The sequence below is a fragment of the Aedes aegypti genome, chromosome 3 (assembly GCF_002204515.2).
Source record: "Aedes aegypti strain LVP_AGWG chromosome 3, AaegL5.0 Primary Assembly, whole genome shotgun sequence".
NCBI classification, from domain to species: domain Eukaryota; kingdom Metazoa; phylum Arthropoda; class Insecta; order Diptera; family Culicidae; genus Aedes; species Aedes aegypti.
Window position 1 is genome coordinate 190,537,957 of NC_035109.1, and position 16,653 is coordinate 190,554,609.

Here is a 16,653-nt window from a genome sequence, read left to right on the forward strand (position 1 = left end):
TTTATTTTTCGATTTTATATGAATATTTGTTTTTAGCTATGCGGCTATTGGTACATCAACCCTATGTGTTTGAAAAAATCTTGAATCTGGATTTTTTTTTTTTTTTTGAATCTGGAACTATCAGGGAATTTCATTTCTGTAAATGAATAGACACCCTGCATGATATTTTAGGAATCCTACGCCTTGTAATGCAAATCACAAATGGTCAAATAATTTTCCAATAAATTTCAAAAAATTTAGTTAGGATGCCGGTACCAATAGTGGATCACCCAAGTACAAAAATTCATAACATAAGAACAAAAAGTCCTATAAAGATGTTTTGGCGTCAATCAAAAGATTTCAACCTCTACGTTTTCCATAGTCTAATCACAATCATTTGTACCGCCACTTTTTTTTTGAAAATTATTTATAAAAAAATCTTAAATATTCAGGAATTCCTAGTTAATTTTTTTCAATAATATTGAGGTGTTTTTTTTATGTTCTTGTACCACTGGATTCGAACTCCAGAGATGTGTAACACTGTACGTATCTATTGAGGTGAAGATGAATCGAAGCCAAACTTCAAATTTCCAAGAGCACGGATCTGGAGAATCAAGCTTCACTAGCTGGTGGGGACCAATCGATTAGGTTTTCAGCTCGAACGGATGTTTGGTTCTCCAGATCCGTGTTCTTGAAAATTTGAACTTAGGTTTCGATTCATCTTCACCTTAATATGAAAAAAATCTGAACCGTCAACCACAATGAACTATCTAGGATTCTTGGGAATGAATGACATGGCGGACAACAGACGTAAGCCGCAAATGCAATGTTCAACTCAGCACCCTCACCGTCTTTTTAGCAGCCTCTTCGAGTTCGTGAACCGATTCGATCATCAGTCCGGATTCCTCCAGTATCTTCTTAGCGGCATCGACATTCGTGCCCTTGAGCCTCACAACGAGCGGCACTTTCAGTCCAATGGTTTTGGTAGCATTAACGATTCCGTCTGCGATAGTGGTAAAATTAACGATTTCTCCAAAGATGTTAACCAGGATGGCCTTCACGTTTGGGTCCGATGTGAGAATTTGTAAAGTTTTGAGCACCTGTTTTTCCTTCACATTGCATTGCCGCCCTCGTCCAGGAAGTTGACTGGAATTTCGTCGTTCAGTTTGATAATGTCCATATATGGTGGCCATGGCCAAACGGCACCGTTCACCAGACAACCGATGTTACCCTCCATTGCGATGTAGTTCAGATTGTACTTATGTATTTCGATCTCCTTCGGATCGGTATCCTCGTGAACGTCCATCGCGAAGATATCCTTCTGTCCGAACTGAGCATTGTCGTCAAAGTTCAACTTGGCATCCACGGAGATCACTTGGCCAGGGGATTGATTTCGATCTGGGCGGCTTCTACCTTGACGAACAGATAATAACAGATAATCTGCATAAGTTACAATTACTCAAAAATGCTTAAAAGTATCCAAAAATCGTAAAAAGTAGAAAAACATATTTTCAACAGAGTGCTATTTGAAATGACCCATGGGGATGTCGCACTACCGACGACCAACAAAAATCAGCCCATGCACTGTGGTCCATTAATTACGTAAGGGTTTATGGGGGGTGGGGGGGTTGAAGATTTCTTAAGCGCCATACAAATTATTTTTGGTTTTCATACAAAAAATCTTACCATGGGGGGAGGGGGGGTTGAAAAACCGCTAAAATTGTCTTACGTAATTAATGGACAACCCCTGTATGTGGTGTACCGGATGTACAAACCTTTCCCTTTACTTTAGAAATTACCACTTACCACTTACTTCGCGGAGGTATTCATGATTGTGTATTGTCGGCGCGGTAAAAAGTTAGAAACTGTTTCTTGCCGAAGTTAGATTTTTCTCTGAATCTGTGCTAGATACCCAACTTCGGAAGTGGTGCATTCGATTCGCATCCGGAAGCGCTCTAATGCGACCTACTTCCGAAGTAGGGTATCTTGTATAGATACCGAGAAAAATCCATTTTCGACTAATTGCATTATCTAATAATAAATTCACAGAATTTACAATATCATTGGACAAAATGGCAATTATTGCCTTTAATTTACTTACCTGTATCGTTATGTTTGTTGTATAAGACCTCTGGTGGGTGTCCAGCTTATCCGATTCACTTGAAATCCTTCTCCTCTCAATTCCATGCAGGGGGGAACGTGTCTCTGGAGCCGGCCTTCTGATACATGATCATGTAAAACTGATGGACGTGATTTGGGGATACGGATGTTTTCTTCGATACGTTGGAACTTCATTCCATATTGTCCATCCTGCTGAAAGTGGCATCCGAAAGATTCTCTTGCTTACCGGGCGAATGCATGGAAGATGATCGATGTGAAGGGACGGGATTTTGTCCAAATTTCCACCTGTGCGGAAGTAGACGCATCCTATAAAATTAAAACAAATTAATAGTTTTCTTTATATAAATCTTATTTGAAAAGTATTTCTCTAATAAAACTAGTTAAAACTTACGAAAAACTCGCAACGAAAATCGATCCGAAACGTACTGCGACTGCAAACGCCATGTTGCTCAAAACAAACTATGACAGTGTTGCTAGATTTATTATAACATCGCTACGAATGCGTTATGGCATTCATTCTTGTAATATTACACATATTCATGAGAACCACTTGGTTGCAGCTAGTTCTGTGTAATATTCTATGTTTTGGAGATGTAAATATTACACAATTCCGACGTAGACCAAAAGTGGAATGCTGTTCCAGTGTAATTTAAGGTCTATGTAATATGGCATCAAAGACCATGTCATTTCGCATCTGATATTTGCGTTTACATCTTGTTTTTAGTACATCGGTCAAATTACATCGATGCATATTACATAATTTTTTGCTGTGTACTTACTAAAATCAGGGCCCCTGAAGCCGAATATGAAGACCAAACTCTTACAAGTCATTTACTTTTTGAGTTATTTCAAAATTAAAAACACCTTGAGCCGCGTAATACGCCTAAAAGTAGGCAATTTCCTCAGGAAATTCTACATTCGTAATAGTATTTAGTTAATGTTGCCTAAATGAATAAACTTATGAAAGATTTGACAACGGAAACGTTATCAGCGATGCCATTTTTAATAACACCCGCATTTTCCTTGATCACATCGTCTGCAGAACTCATGTGAGACATGCATTTTCGGTAGTGTCAGTGAAAATGATAGAAATCATTGTTTCAAAAAGTTGACAAATTTGCGCATGAACTAAACGCAATTTTGGCGAAAACCTTAATTATCATTAGCTTATGAATATACGAAAGAGAGGAACCATTCATGGTTCGAAAATGCTTCATCAATAAATCTTTATTTGAACGTTTAACAAGATGAGTCATCCCGATCAATGTTACCCCGGATTACGGTACTTGCTTGCTGGTGGTGACCAACGGGATCAATTTTCAACGCGGAGCGCTGTTTGGTTCTCAAGTCTTGTGCTTTTGAAAATTTGAGGTGTGGCTTCGTTCTATAATCACCTTAAGCTAAAATTCCTTGCGGAATAAAAGAGAGGCAAATAGAAATTAGTCATAAATTACTAAAATTTGGGAGTTTTGAAAATCTGATGCGTATGATGTGGAAATTACAAAATTTTTGGAATTCGGGTAATATTTCAAGATTTTGATAACCAGGAATCCCGAGGATTCCACCAGGATTCCAGTCCGAATCCTAAGGATTCCAGTTGATTCACAAGAATTTCGGTCAAATTTGCAATATTTCTTGTAAGATTTGCAAGGATTCCAATCAAATTAGCACTTAGTCGGATTTATAAATAATCTCAAAAATTTCCAATGGAATTCTAGTAATTCCGCACAAAAATATAATATATATTCTTGCACTTTTTAAGTAGTGTTGGTGACATGTAACGTATATGTACACGTGCGCAGAAACCTTTCTAGATGTGAAGCTAAGCCGTTGATTTGACCGTCGTGAACTTTCCACCATAAAAAATCACACTTAATCGTTGAAAATATTAGTATGTAGTTTGTTTGGTATCAGAGGATGGAAGAGGTCTGATAGAACGTGTTTTTCATGGTCACAATCACAATAAAATATTTTGCCAAATCCATGGTTTTGGGAGCATTTGCGTTTTATGAGCTTAATATGCTTTTATTTTTTGCTCATATATGTTTAGCACAACAGAGCCGCTTATCACACTAATATGAAGGTTCAACCATGGCTCTTTAGAATGAACCGTTCACTCTAAAATGTCTAAAATACAGTCGACTCTCCACATCTCTGAGGGGCACACCCTAACGCTTTATAGAATCCATCTACATTCCCTACTTCTTAGCGCGCGAATGACACACATACACGCGCATACTAAATGAGCGTTGACGACAGCATCACTCTGCCTCTTTCATCTCTCGATCATCGCCAGTGTAGGTTGTGTTTCTGTAGCTCCTGCGTTGGGCGATTCCAGCGGAATAGATTGGAAAACTCCACAATGGCGATTCCTGCCAGCGTTCTATTGAACTTTTTTTTCGGAAGGCTCGATAGAAGAATTTCAGTGGGAATCGCCTTTCGCAGGACATGTGTAACAAATTAAAACAAGTGAAGTGATTATATTACAAGAAACAGCGAGAGTTGGTAAGTTTTGTTATTTCAATAAGTGCTAAGGTGGCAAGATCAGCCAGGATGGCTGTATGAAAAAAAAGTGAAAAGAAGGTGTGAATCTGATGTTTAAGCACTTCGGGATGACGCTGCATGAAAAAAGGCGTTTCGGGACGAACGTTATATGACAACGAAAAAGGAAAATACCGAGTGGGACGCTCGAATGAAAAAAATGCTTTTTCACCTAGTAGATGGTATGAATCCGATGTTCAAGCAAGTCGGGACGACGTTGCATGAGAAAAAACGTTTCGAGACGAACGTTTTTTTGAAAAAAAAAGAAGAAAATGGAAAAATGATTTTCAGCTAAGAGATGGTGTGAATCTTCAAGCACTTCGGGACGACGTTGCACGAGAAACAAAAAGCGTTTCGGGAAGAACGTTTTATGACAAAAAAAAAAGAAAAATACCGAGTGGGTATGCTTTTCAGCTAGTAGATGGTATGAATCCGATATTCAAGCACTTCGGGACGACGTTGCATGAGAAAAAAAAAGCGTTTCGGGAAGAACGTTTTATGAAAAACAAGAAGAATACCAGGACATTCGAATGACAAATGCTTTTCAGCTAAGAGGAATTGACGTGAAGGCCATGCACAAGCGTTTCTGTTTGAAACAGTAATTGTGTACGTGTTCGGAACGCACGGAAGACTATCAAGTAATTAATGTATATAGATTTTTGTTTCACACATTGGGACGTGTGCATGTTGAAATGGGTATTGATTTTACTCATGTGCAAGTGGAACGCTTTGTACAAGACTGGTAAAAATAAAGAAAACAAACGGTTCTGTTATTTCGTTTCTGAAGGAAGTAAATATGACTTCGAGAGGGATTCGCGATTAGGGCCTATCTGACAATTCAATAACAACGAGAAAATAACCAATGAAATTCTCATGTGCCATTTTTAATCCCAATTGGAGAAAATATACTCAAACTTTAACCTTTTCACTTTAATACACATTTTATAAACCTAGTTTTAAAATTCTCATCAATACCACACACATCTTCTACAATTTCCCTAGCTATTTCGCACTAAAAAAAATATTATAAGGTTTCGCCTTAAACGCACTCAAGAATTCCAGTATCGCCCAATGTTATGAGCCTGTAATCGATTTTATTTTCAGTGTCGCCTATTACTTTTGCGCCGTGTTTACATTCTGGTTTCAATTAAGCCCGCCATGTACGCCTTGTTTATTTTTTGTTTGCAGTGTCGCCGTTTACTCTCGCCGTGTTTTGATTTCGATTTCAGATGCGCCCATCACTTTGATAAACAAAAACACAGGCGTAATCAATACAGTGTGTGGTTTGGCATGAGGTGAAGTTTCGTCTTCTACAAATTTGCGTTTTTTTGAATAGTTAAATTATCGATAGGGGAAAAGTTAAAGTGCAGTGAATAGACAATCGAGCTACAATTTCAACGCTATATTTTCTTAAATTGTGTACATTTTGTCAGTTTCGCCTGATTCGCGAATCTTTCTAGACTTTAAGTTTCATGCTTGCTGTACACGGAGAAATCAGACTACCTAAAAATTAAGTTCTTTAACTCAAATTTGAGTAAACTGCATTGAGTTTTAACCCACGTTTGGGTTATTTTGCCACTCTCGCAACAGCAATGTAGTCAAAACAGGGAGAGTCGCACTGACCCAGCGTTGAATGTCTGTGGAATAAGTCAAATTTGGGTTATCCCACAGAACAGGTGAATTTAGTCAATAGCAGTCAAAGTTGGGTTGATTTGTGGCTCCATGTAATGGGAATGCCTGATACGCAGGAAGGTTGTTGTGTTGAATGACCAATGTTTATTGTTGATACCTCACCACTTCCGGGAAAAAAATCGCGATGGAATTTGATCGGTTGGCTAACCCCGTGATGTAACATTAACTATGGAAGAAACAAGATAGCAGCAATCACCCCGTACTGTAGAAGTCTTTAGCCTCTTGGTTTATTATATTCACGTTCATACCGAGTATTAAATATCCTTCAATGACCACTATGGACTGAACCGAATACAGCCGATTCGCCTCTCATCCATTTACAGCAAAGCGAACGAATTACTCGAAAACCTACGCAGAACAAAGACAAACATAGTCAAACTCAATGCGAAAGCGAGAGAGCATGGGGTACTCTGTTGAGGATGAAGCAACAAACACAAAACACTCAACATCGTCATTTCTAGAGAAAATGTGCCGCTCAAAAGCGTAGTGAGAAAAGAATAACAATTTTCTGCTATTTTTCGTGATCTCCTTCATTCGCAGCTTGGGTTACTCACTACAGTTGTCTTTGGTGAAGCACAAATATTCGATCTGTATCAAGAACTTTGTGCTTCGTGAGGCATGTTTGTTGGGAAGGTTAAGCCGCTGCGTCCATTGGATTGAACTTTTGTGGCAGTGTAAATGGATTAGTGCAGCACTGCCGTTATACGCATAATTGTCCCATGTTACTTTTCGTCGTTTTTAACATTTTGTAGCCAAATAGTCTATTTTAACCTATATTATATGAAAACAATTTAAAAAAATATACTTTGTTCGAAGATTCTATGAAAAGCATACCAAGTCAATTTGTCCCACTGTTGAATTTCTACGCATAACTGTCCCACTACTGAATTTCTACGCATATTTGTCCCACTATGTATTTCTCTGCACAAATTTCGAATTTGTTATCCGGAACCATATTCAACGGGCATCATACTTCAAGAATATGCTTCCAGGAGAACTATTAGGTGCACTTCATTATATAGTAGGTTCCGGGTGCGCTGGCGTAAATAGACAATTTTGAACAATCTGAAACCATATCAATATGGGTATCAAACTTTAAGGTTTCTTTATTGTGATGCTTGCGGAAACATCTTCATGACAAATAGGCTGCCATGACCATTTTATAGTAGGTTCGAAGTTCACTGAGGAAAGTGGCCAATTACGAAGTTAATTCTGTCTGAAAAAAGTCACTGGTCTCCATATCCATTACTTTAGCATTCTTCGTGGCCTTGGCTACTGTAGTCTTGAAGTCTTCGAATGTTATTATGCGTTCTTGTCGCATGGACGCTGTCGTGACGTATTACTAAAACTTCCGAATTTAAAAATTCAGCCGGCTCCAACCGACTTGGCAGAAAACTTCCGTAAACTAAAATCACGCCTAATCGTGTTAACGTTAGCCAACAGAATGATTTATCAAACACGACGCCGGCTCTTCGACCCTACTTGCTCGTATTCTTGAGTTGGAGCTGGTCTCTAGAAGCTCAATCGGTCGTCTCCGTCTTTCTGAAGCGGAGTGCTTACCGATTACACGCTCTCCCTTTTCAACGCACCTTCGATGTGCGCGTGTCGTACGTTCGGAATCACGTTGGTTCGTTTCTAACCACCCGAAGTTCTCGCGCCTTTTTTCCACTCTACTCGTCATGCCGAAGCTTGCATCTCCGCTCGACACAATCCGATTCCCAAGCCACATACAAATGCTCTCTCTTTCGCGATAATGCTATGAGCCAATGCACGAGTTCATTCTTTGACGTTTGAGCGGTGCCGTGTTATTTACGTGACCATGGAAACGGGTGAATTTGGCACCGCTCAAACGTCAAATTAGTGAACTCGTGCATTGGTCAATAAATGAATCATATTCATTTTATGCAGTTCATTCCTCTGGCTTCTTTTTGTTTTTGTTTTTGTTGCATCGTTTCCTGTTCCCGTATTTTATAGCAGGTGCCTAAGCAGGTTTTTCTAATCACGCTTTTCATGATAATTATTTTATTTCATTATGCAACCTTTATCTACTACAATATTCGCCTCCTCTACTCTCTGCATCATTTTCAACTTTATATCAGGGCAAAAATCTTTATAAGATCGTTTTTATTTATTTATTCATACCGATAACTGCCGGTTTAGGTTTTATTTTCTTAGTGAAAGCAAAAGTTAGCACATAATTTAACATCTAGCACCGCGAAAAAGCATGAAGCTTAATCTAACCAAATCCAATCCAAATCCAAAAATACATCCAATCCAAATCCAATCCAAATCCAATCCAAATCAAATCCAAATCCCATCCAAATCCAATCCAAATCCAATCCAAATCCAATCCAAATCCAATCCAAATCCAATCCAAATCCAATCCAAATCCAATCCAAATCAAATCCAAATCAAATCCAAATCCAATCCAAATCCAATCCAAATCCAATCCAAATCAAATCCAAATCCCATCCAAATCCAATCCAAATCCAATCCAAATCCAATCCAAATCCAATCCAAATCCAATCCAAATCCAATCCAAATCCAATCCAAATCCAATCCAAATCCAATCCAAATCCAATCCAAATCCAATCCAAATCCAATCCAATCAATCCAATCCAAATCCAATCCAAATCCAATCCAAATCCAATCCAAATCCAATCCAAATCCAATCCAAATCCAATCCAAATCCAATCCAAATCCAATCCAATCCAATCCAAATCCAATCCAAATCCAATCCAAATCCAATCCAAATCCAATCCAAATCCAATCCAAATCCAATCCAAATCCAATCCAAATCCAATCCAAATCCAATCCAAATCCAATCCAAATCCAATCCAAATCCAATCCAAATCCAATCCAAATCCAATCCAAATCCAATCCAAATCCAATCCAAATCCAATCCAAATCCAATCCAAATCCAATCCAAATCCAATCCAAATCCAATCCAAATCCAATCCAAATCCAATCCAAATCCAATCCAAATCCAATCCAAATCCAATCCAAATCCAATCCAAATCCAATCCAAATCCAATCCAAATCCAATCCAAATCCAATCCAAATCCAATCCAAATCCAATCCAAATCCAATCCAAATCCAATCCAAATCCAATCCAAATCATCCAATCCAAATCCAATCCAAATCCAATCCAAATCCAATCCAAATCCAATCCAAATCCAATCCAAATCCAATCCAAATCCAATCCAAATCCAAATCCAATCCAATCCAATCCAATCCAATCCAATCCAAATCCAATCCAAATCCAATCCAAATCCAATCCAAATCCAATCCAAATCCAATCCAAATCCAATCCAAATCCAATCCAAATCCAATCCAAATCCAATCCAAATCCAATCCAAATCCAATCCAAATCCAATCCAAATCCAATCCAAATCCAATCCAAATCCAATCCAAATCCATCCAAATCCAATCCAAATCCAATCCAAATCCAATCCAAATCCAATCCAAATCCAATCCAAATCCAATCCAAATCCAATCCAAATCCAATCCAAATCCAATCCAAATCCAATCCAAATCCAATCCAAATCCAATCCAAATCCAATCCAAATCCAATCCAAATCCAATCCAAATCCAATCCAAATCCAATCCAAATCCAATCCAAATCCAATCCAAATCCAATCCAAATCCAATCCAAATCCAATCCAAATCCAATCCAAATCCAATCCAAATCCAATCCAAATCCAATCCAAATCCAATCCAAATCCAATCCAAATCCAATCCAAATCCAATCCAAATCCAATCCAAATCCAATCCAAATCCAATCCAAATCCAATCCAAATCCAATCCAAATCCAATCCAAATCCAATCCAAATCCAATCCAAATCCAATCCAAATCCAATCCAAATCCAATCCAAATCCAATCCAAATCCAATCCAAATCCAATCCAAATCCAATCCAAATCCAATCCAAATCCAATCCAAATCCAATCCAAATCCAATCCAAATCCAATCCAAATCCAATCCAAATCCAATCCAAATCCAATCCAAATCCAATCCAAATCCAATCCAAATCCAATCCAAATCCAATCCAAATCCAATCCAAATCCAATCCAAATCCAATCCAAATCCAATCCAAATCCAATCCAAATCCAATCCAAATCCAATCCAAATCCAATCCAAATCCAATCCAAATCCAATCCAAATCCAATCCAAATCCAATCCAAATCCAATCCAAATCCAATCCAAATCCAATCCAAATCCAATCCAAATCCAATCCAAATCCAATCCAATCCAAATCCAATCCAAATCCAATCCAATCCAATCCAATCCAAATCCAATCCAAAATCCAATCCAAATCCAATCCAAATCCAATCCAAATCCAATCCAAATCCAATCCAAATCCAATCCAAATCCAATCCAAATCCAATCCAAATCCAATCCAAATCCAATCCAAATCCAATCCAAATCCAATCCAAATCCAATCCAAATCCAATCCAAATCCAATCCAAATCCAATCCAAATCCAATCCAAATCCAATCCAAATCCAATCCAAATCCAATCCAAATCCAATCCAAATCCAATCCAAATCCAATCCAAATCCAATCCAAATCCAATCCAAATCCAATCCAAATCCAATCCAAATCCAATCCAAATCCAATCCAAATCCAATCCAAATCCAATCCAAATCCAATCCAAATCCAATCCAAATCCAATCCAAATCCAATCCAAATCCAATCCAAATCCAATCCAAATCCAATCCAAATCCAATCCAAATCCAATCCAAATCCAATCCAAATCCAATCCAAATCCAATCCAAATCCAATCCAAATCCAATCCAAATCCAATCCAAATCCAAATCCAATCCAAATCCAATCCAAATCCAATCCAAATCCAATCCAATCCAATCCAAATCCAATCAAATCCAATCCAAATCCAATCCAATCCAATCCAAATCCAATCCAAATCCAATCCAAATCCAATCCAAATCCAATCCAAATCCAATCCAAATCCAATCCAAATCCAATCCAAATCCCAATCCAAATCCAATCCAAATCCAATCCAAATCCAATCCAAATCCAATCCAAATCCAATCCAAATCCAAACCTAAATCCATTCCCAAATCGAATCCAAATCCAATTCACATGCAATTCAAATCCAATTCAAATCCAATCCAAATCCAATTTAATTCCAATCCGATTTCAATCTAATACAAAACAAATCCAAATCCAATATAAATCTCCTCGTGCACCAAGGCACCTGACAAGCGTTCAATAAGCTTTTCGAGAACATTTTTGCTGTAAAAAGACACGTTTTTCCAACCACGGAAACCTTCCCTTCGCACGGTACAAACCCTTTTTTATAGCATTTTTCTCTTGCTTCATTTTCTCATTTTTAAACTTTAAGACCTCTCGCTTCGCCATATTTATTTTTCTCATCGCGGCCGCCCCAGATTTTTTTTTCAGAGACCTCTCGCTCCGTAATTTTATTCTGCCTATGAGACCTCTCGCTCAGGCAACTTCGTTTCTCATTTCTTGTTTGAAGTCTCGAAGACCCCTCGTTCCGCCATTATATTTTTTCATTGTTCTGAGTCCTCTCGCTCCAGATTTTTTTTTATTTTTTTTTTCAGAGACCTCTCGCTCCTGTATTTTATTCTACCTTCGAGACCTCTCGCTCGGGAAACTTTATTATAATAATTAATTGACACGAACATTTGTTTTTGTCCTAGCTTCTAATATATTAGAAACTAAAAGGCCATTTTAATCGTTTTAAGACCACTTTCTCTTTGCCGCGCACAATTCACAATCCAACACTCAACTATAATCGAAATATAACTAAAATCTACCATTTTTGACGTTGGATAACGTCTTACGGCAACATATGGGGGTACAATTCAGAAAAACGAAAAATTGAGCATGTAACGAAAAATGGTCAGGTTTTGACCGCTAATAACTCAGTCATTTATCGATAGATTTTCAATATTTATCCATGAATCGATTAGAAATTTATCTACGCGTCGATTCAAATGGAGGACACTATTGATTATAAGCAACAAACTATTGAAACATCGTAAAACGTTGACCCCTTTCTTATCTAACCAATCACGTTCAAGCACATTTTTCGGTTCCGCTTCCCACTATAAAAGCGCACCGCACCCTGCTTCTTCCCTCATTCTTCTTTTTGCCGTCAGACTGTGAACACGGTCGGCGAGCAAATTTCGAGAGTCATTCGCGTCCTCAGTTCAGTTTTCAATAGGACGCGAATACAACACGCATTAGAACCGAAGAACCACGCATTTCGGAGCCGCAGCAACTGAAGCCGCTCATTTAAGTGCACCAGCCAGCATAATCGTTTTCGGCCAGAAATCCGTCGCTACCAGCCAGTGCTCCACTGTCATTGCCATGAGGGAGGCTAGCGCGGTCATTCTGGTTCATTAGATCGAGCGGCACAGCCGTCACCGTCCGTGTAATATTCCCTAATTTGTACGAGATGGCTGAAGAAAATCGACCAAAGCCGCTTGTTGAAGCGCACATCGTCATCCGCACCGCAAATCTCATCGGGCGAGGCAGATTGAAACCAGTGCGCCGTCAAAATGTGTCCGTGTTACGCAAATTCAACAATTCAATCGGCCCTTTTGAGAGCCAACAAATGTGTTTTAAAGAGTTATTTGTATAATATTCCCTAATGTGTTTACCACATACTTGCTATAATCTCTTAATTCATCTCCTAGCATCATACAATAATTGATTTATTACGAATAATTGACAATACGGCAATTTGAAGCTGTTTCCGAGGATGCTGCTGCAGTGCCGTCGGGTTGCAATAACAGCTCAATGCTAATCTATACATCCCTTACCCAGACATCAGTTTCATATAGCCTATTTTCCAGATAAGAAAACGAAGAATATGAAAGGAGGAGCATCATCTGCTATTCTAAGGGTATAAAGCATCCCTCCTTCGTTGAATCTGGTTTCATTCTGTTTTCGCTTTCGAGCTGGTAAGAGCTCCTCCAAACCTGCTCAGCTCCTCGCTACCAGAGGCAAGCTGTTGTACGAGATGGCTGAAGAAAATCGACCAAATCCGCTTGTTGAAGCGCACATCGTCATCCGCACCGCAAATCTCATCGGGCGAGGAGGATTGAAACCAGTGCGCCGTCAAAATGTGTCCGTGTTACGCAAATTCAACAATTCAATCGGCCCTTTTGAGAGCCAACAAATGTGTTAAAGAGTTGATTGTGTAATATTCCCTAATTTGTTCGAGATGGCTGAAGAAAATCGACCAAAGCCGCTTGTTAAAGCGCACATCGTCATCCGCACCGCAAATCTCATCGGGCGAGGAGGATTGAAACCAGTGCGCCGTCAAAATGTGTCCGTGTTACGCAAATTCAACAATTCAATCGGCCCTTTTGAGAGCCAACAAATGTGTTTTAAAGAGTTATTTGTATAATATTCCCTAATGTGTTTACCACATACTTGCTATAATCTCTTAATTCATCTCATAGCATCATACAATAATTGATTTATTACGAATAATTGACAATACGGCAATTTGAAGCTGTTTCCGAGGATGCTGCTGCAGTGCCGTCGGGTTGCAATAACAGCATAATGCTAATCTGTACATCCCTTACCCAGACATCAGTTTCATATAGCCTATTTCCCAGATAAGAAAACGAAGAATATGAAAGGAGGAGCATCATCTGCTATTCTAAGGGTATAAAGCATCCCTCCTTCGTTGAATCTGGTTTCATTCTGTTTTCGCTTTCGAGCTGGTAAGAGCTCCTCCAAACCTGCTCAGCTCCTCGCTACCAGAGGCAAGCTGTTGTACGAGATGGCTGAAGAAAATCGACCAAAGCCGCTTGTTGAAGCGCACATCGTCATCCGCACCGCAAATCTCATCGGGCGATGCGTGGACCTAACGTTCACCTGGAATATTTGTTTGGAGAGCAAGATTTACCGCTCAGGCTTCTTCTTCCATCGACCGGTTTTATCGGTGTTGAAGTGTTAACCAACCAACAAACAAACCAAACGGCCCTTTTCAGGGCCACAAAATCAATGAAAAAGAGTTATTTTGAATTAATACATTTGAAAAACAATTCTTCAATATAATCGCCTAAGCTTCTGAATACATGTAAAGTGATTATTTTGTATTAACACAAAATAATAACACACAATGTCTATAATAAATCAGAATTGACATGCAACAAATAGTGTGAAAATTAATTGGATTTTTAGCAAAAGAAATGTTTCATAAGTTTGTGACTGTCTCAAGCCAGCAAATAGAAGAAGCTAACGTTATCCAACGTCACTTTGGCGGTCGTATCTCGGAAACAACCTCTTACTTTTTTCCCGAAGCAATCATTCTTCACATATTATCACGCTGCCTTTATACCTGCCGCCAAAAACCACCAGAGACAAATCAACCACCATTTTGTTACGCACTACAATTTCACTGTTCGAAGCCGTTCTTTTCATTCTTTTAGTTCGAGTAAAACACCGCTTATACACTAAACTAATAGGAGCGTAAACTGCGCCATTGTCGTGACGTATTACTAAAACTTCCGAATTTAAAAATTCGGCCGGCTCCAATCGACTTGGCAGAAAACTTCCGTAAACGAAAATCACGCCTAATCGTGTTAACGTTAGCCAACAGAATGATTTATCAAACACGACGCCGGCTCTTCGACCCTACTTGCTCGTATTCTTGAGTTGGAGCTGGTCTCTAGAAGCTCAATCGGTCGTCTCCGTCTTTCTGAAGCGGAGTGCTTACCGATTACACGCTCTCCCTTTTCAACGCACCTTCGATGTGCGCGTGTCGTACGTTCGGAATCACGTTGGTTCGTTTCTAACCACCCGAAGTTTTCGCTTTTTTCCACTCTACTCGTCATGCCGAAGCTTGCATCTCCGCTCGACACAATCCGATTCCCAAGCCACATACAAATGCTCTCTCTTTCGCGATAATGCTATAAATCAAGGCGCGTTCAATTTACTAAGGTGTCCTATTATGCTCACTTTGTGGAGAAAACCAGACAGGGTAGGTGAGGAAGGGCTGGCCGTTTTGTTTACAAACATCTGAGACAGGTAGTCGACAGATTGACTCATGATTGGTTGGAGAAACAGTGTTGTCAAGAATTATTCCAATCTGGTCGCCCCTGCTCCTTGTGTGCTCTACTCCTTTCTTTCTTTTTTGACAATTTCGTCCGCACTGATGGCAGCACCGCTAGTCTCAGTTTCAGCATCACCCAGGCAAGGCAGTAATGTTTGTAAACAAAATGGCCAGCAAGTTAAAGATGGCCTCCAAGCCGCTTTCGCCAAGTGATTACACCTTACTCTGGCTACAGAGTAAAATGCACACACCTTGCTATAAATGAATCATATTCATTTTATGCAGTTCATTCCTCTGGCTTCTTTTTGTTTTTGTTTTTGTTGCATCGTTTCCTGTTCCCGTATTTTATAGCAGGTGCCAAACACACTGAACATTTTCTAACCAGGTTTTTCTAATCACGCTTTTCATGATAATTATTTTATTTCATTATGCAACCTTTATCTACTACAGACGCCTCAACTGCTGCGTGAAAACTGTCGGCTGACATGAACGTATGACCTGGTTCAAAATACTTCAACTCGACTTCTTCAAGCGCAATGTCTAGGTTGTTCAAAAGCAGCACGACATGCTGGAACAAATTCCAGTGCTTATTTTGTGCGAAACAATTATCGAGCCACAAAATTAGCTTTTTAAGATGCCCGTAGTAAACGAACACGCGGTGAAAGCAGCTTAGGATATCGTTACTACTGCGGCCACTGATATATTCCGGCCACAGGCAAGCAATAACCGAAAAATTACGGGTATATGCTCCAACCGGAGCAAACGTCTCGTTGTACGCCAACACTCTCTGGGAAAAAACAACCGTTTTTAATCCATCGAGACGTGGTAATTGTATGACCTGCAAATGATGAAATATATTGAAAATTTTTAAATTAAGTATAAATATATATTACCTTTTGCAGGTCAACAGATAAAACCAGTTGATCATCGATAAGTTTCTCCCCATCCGCTTTGTATTCTATTCGTGCCTGTTTGGTGTGCTCCATATGTACATTCTGTTGCATACATTGAGGACACACAGAATTACCCGGTTGGTGGCCGGATGTTTTCCGATGTTCCTCTGCGCCGACGCACAGTTCGCATTTCTCATGTCCAAGTTTAACAAATGAAATTTTCATTTCATTTATCACTCGGGAATAAAGGGCGTAGCTCACTTTTAGATTATTTGTAGTTAGATAATGAGCATGCATTGCTGTTTGTGTAATATCGGAAGGTAGATATAAGCGATGTGGAGCATGCTCCCTCCTGTAGTGGGATATTG

At 39.2% G+C, this 16,653-nt stretch overlaps 1 pseudogene; it reads right to left on the reverse strand.

Moving 5' to 3' along the window:
• Positions 1 to 731: 731 nt before the first annotated feature.
• On the reverse strand, positions 732 to 1,425 carry LOC110678138 (annotated as a pseudogene).
• Between the last annotated feature and the right edge of the window lie 15,228 nt (positions 1,426 to 16,653).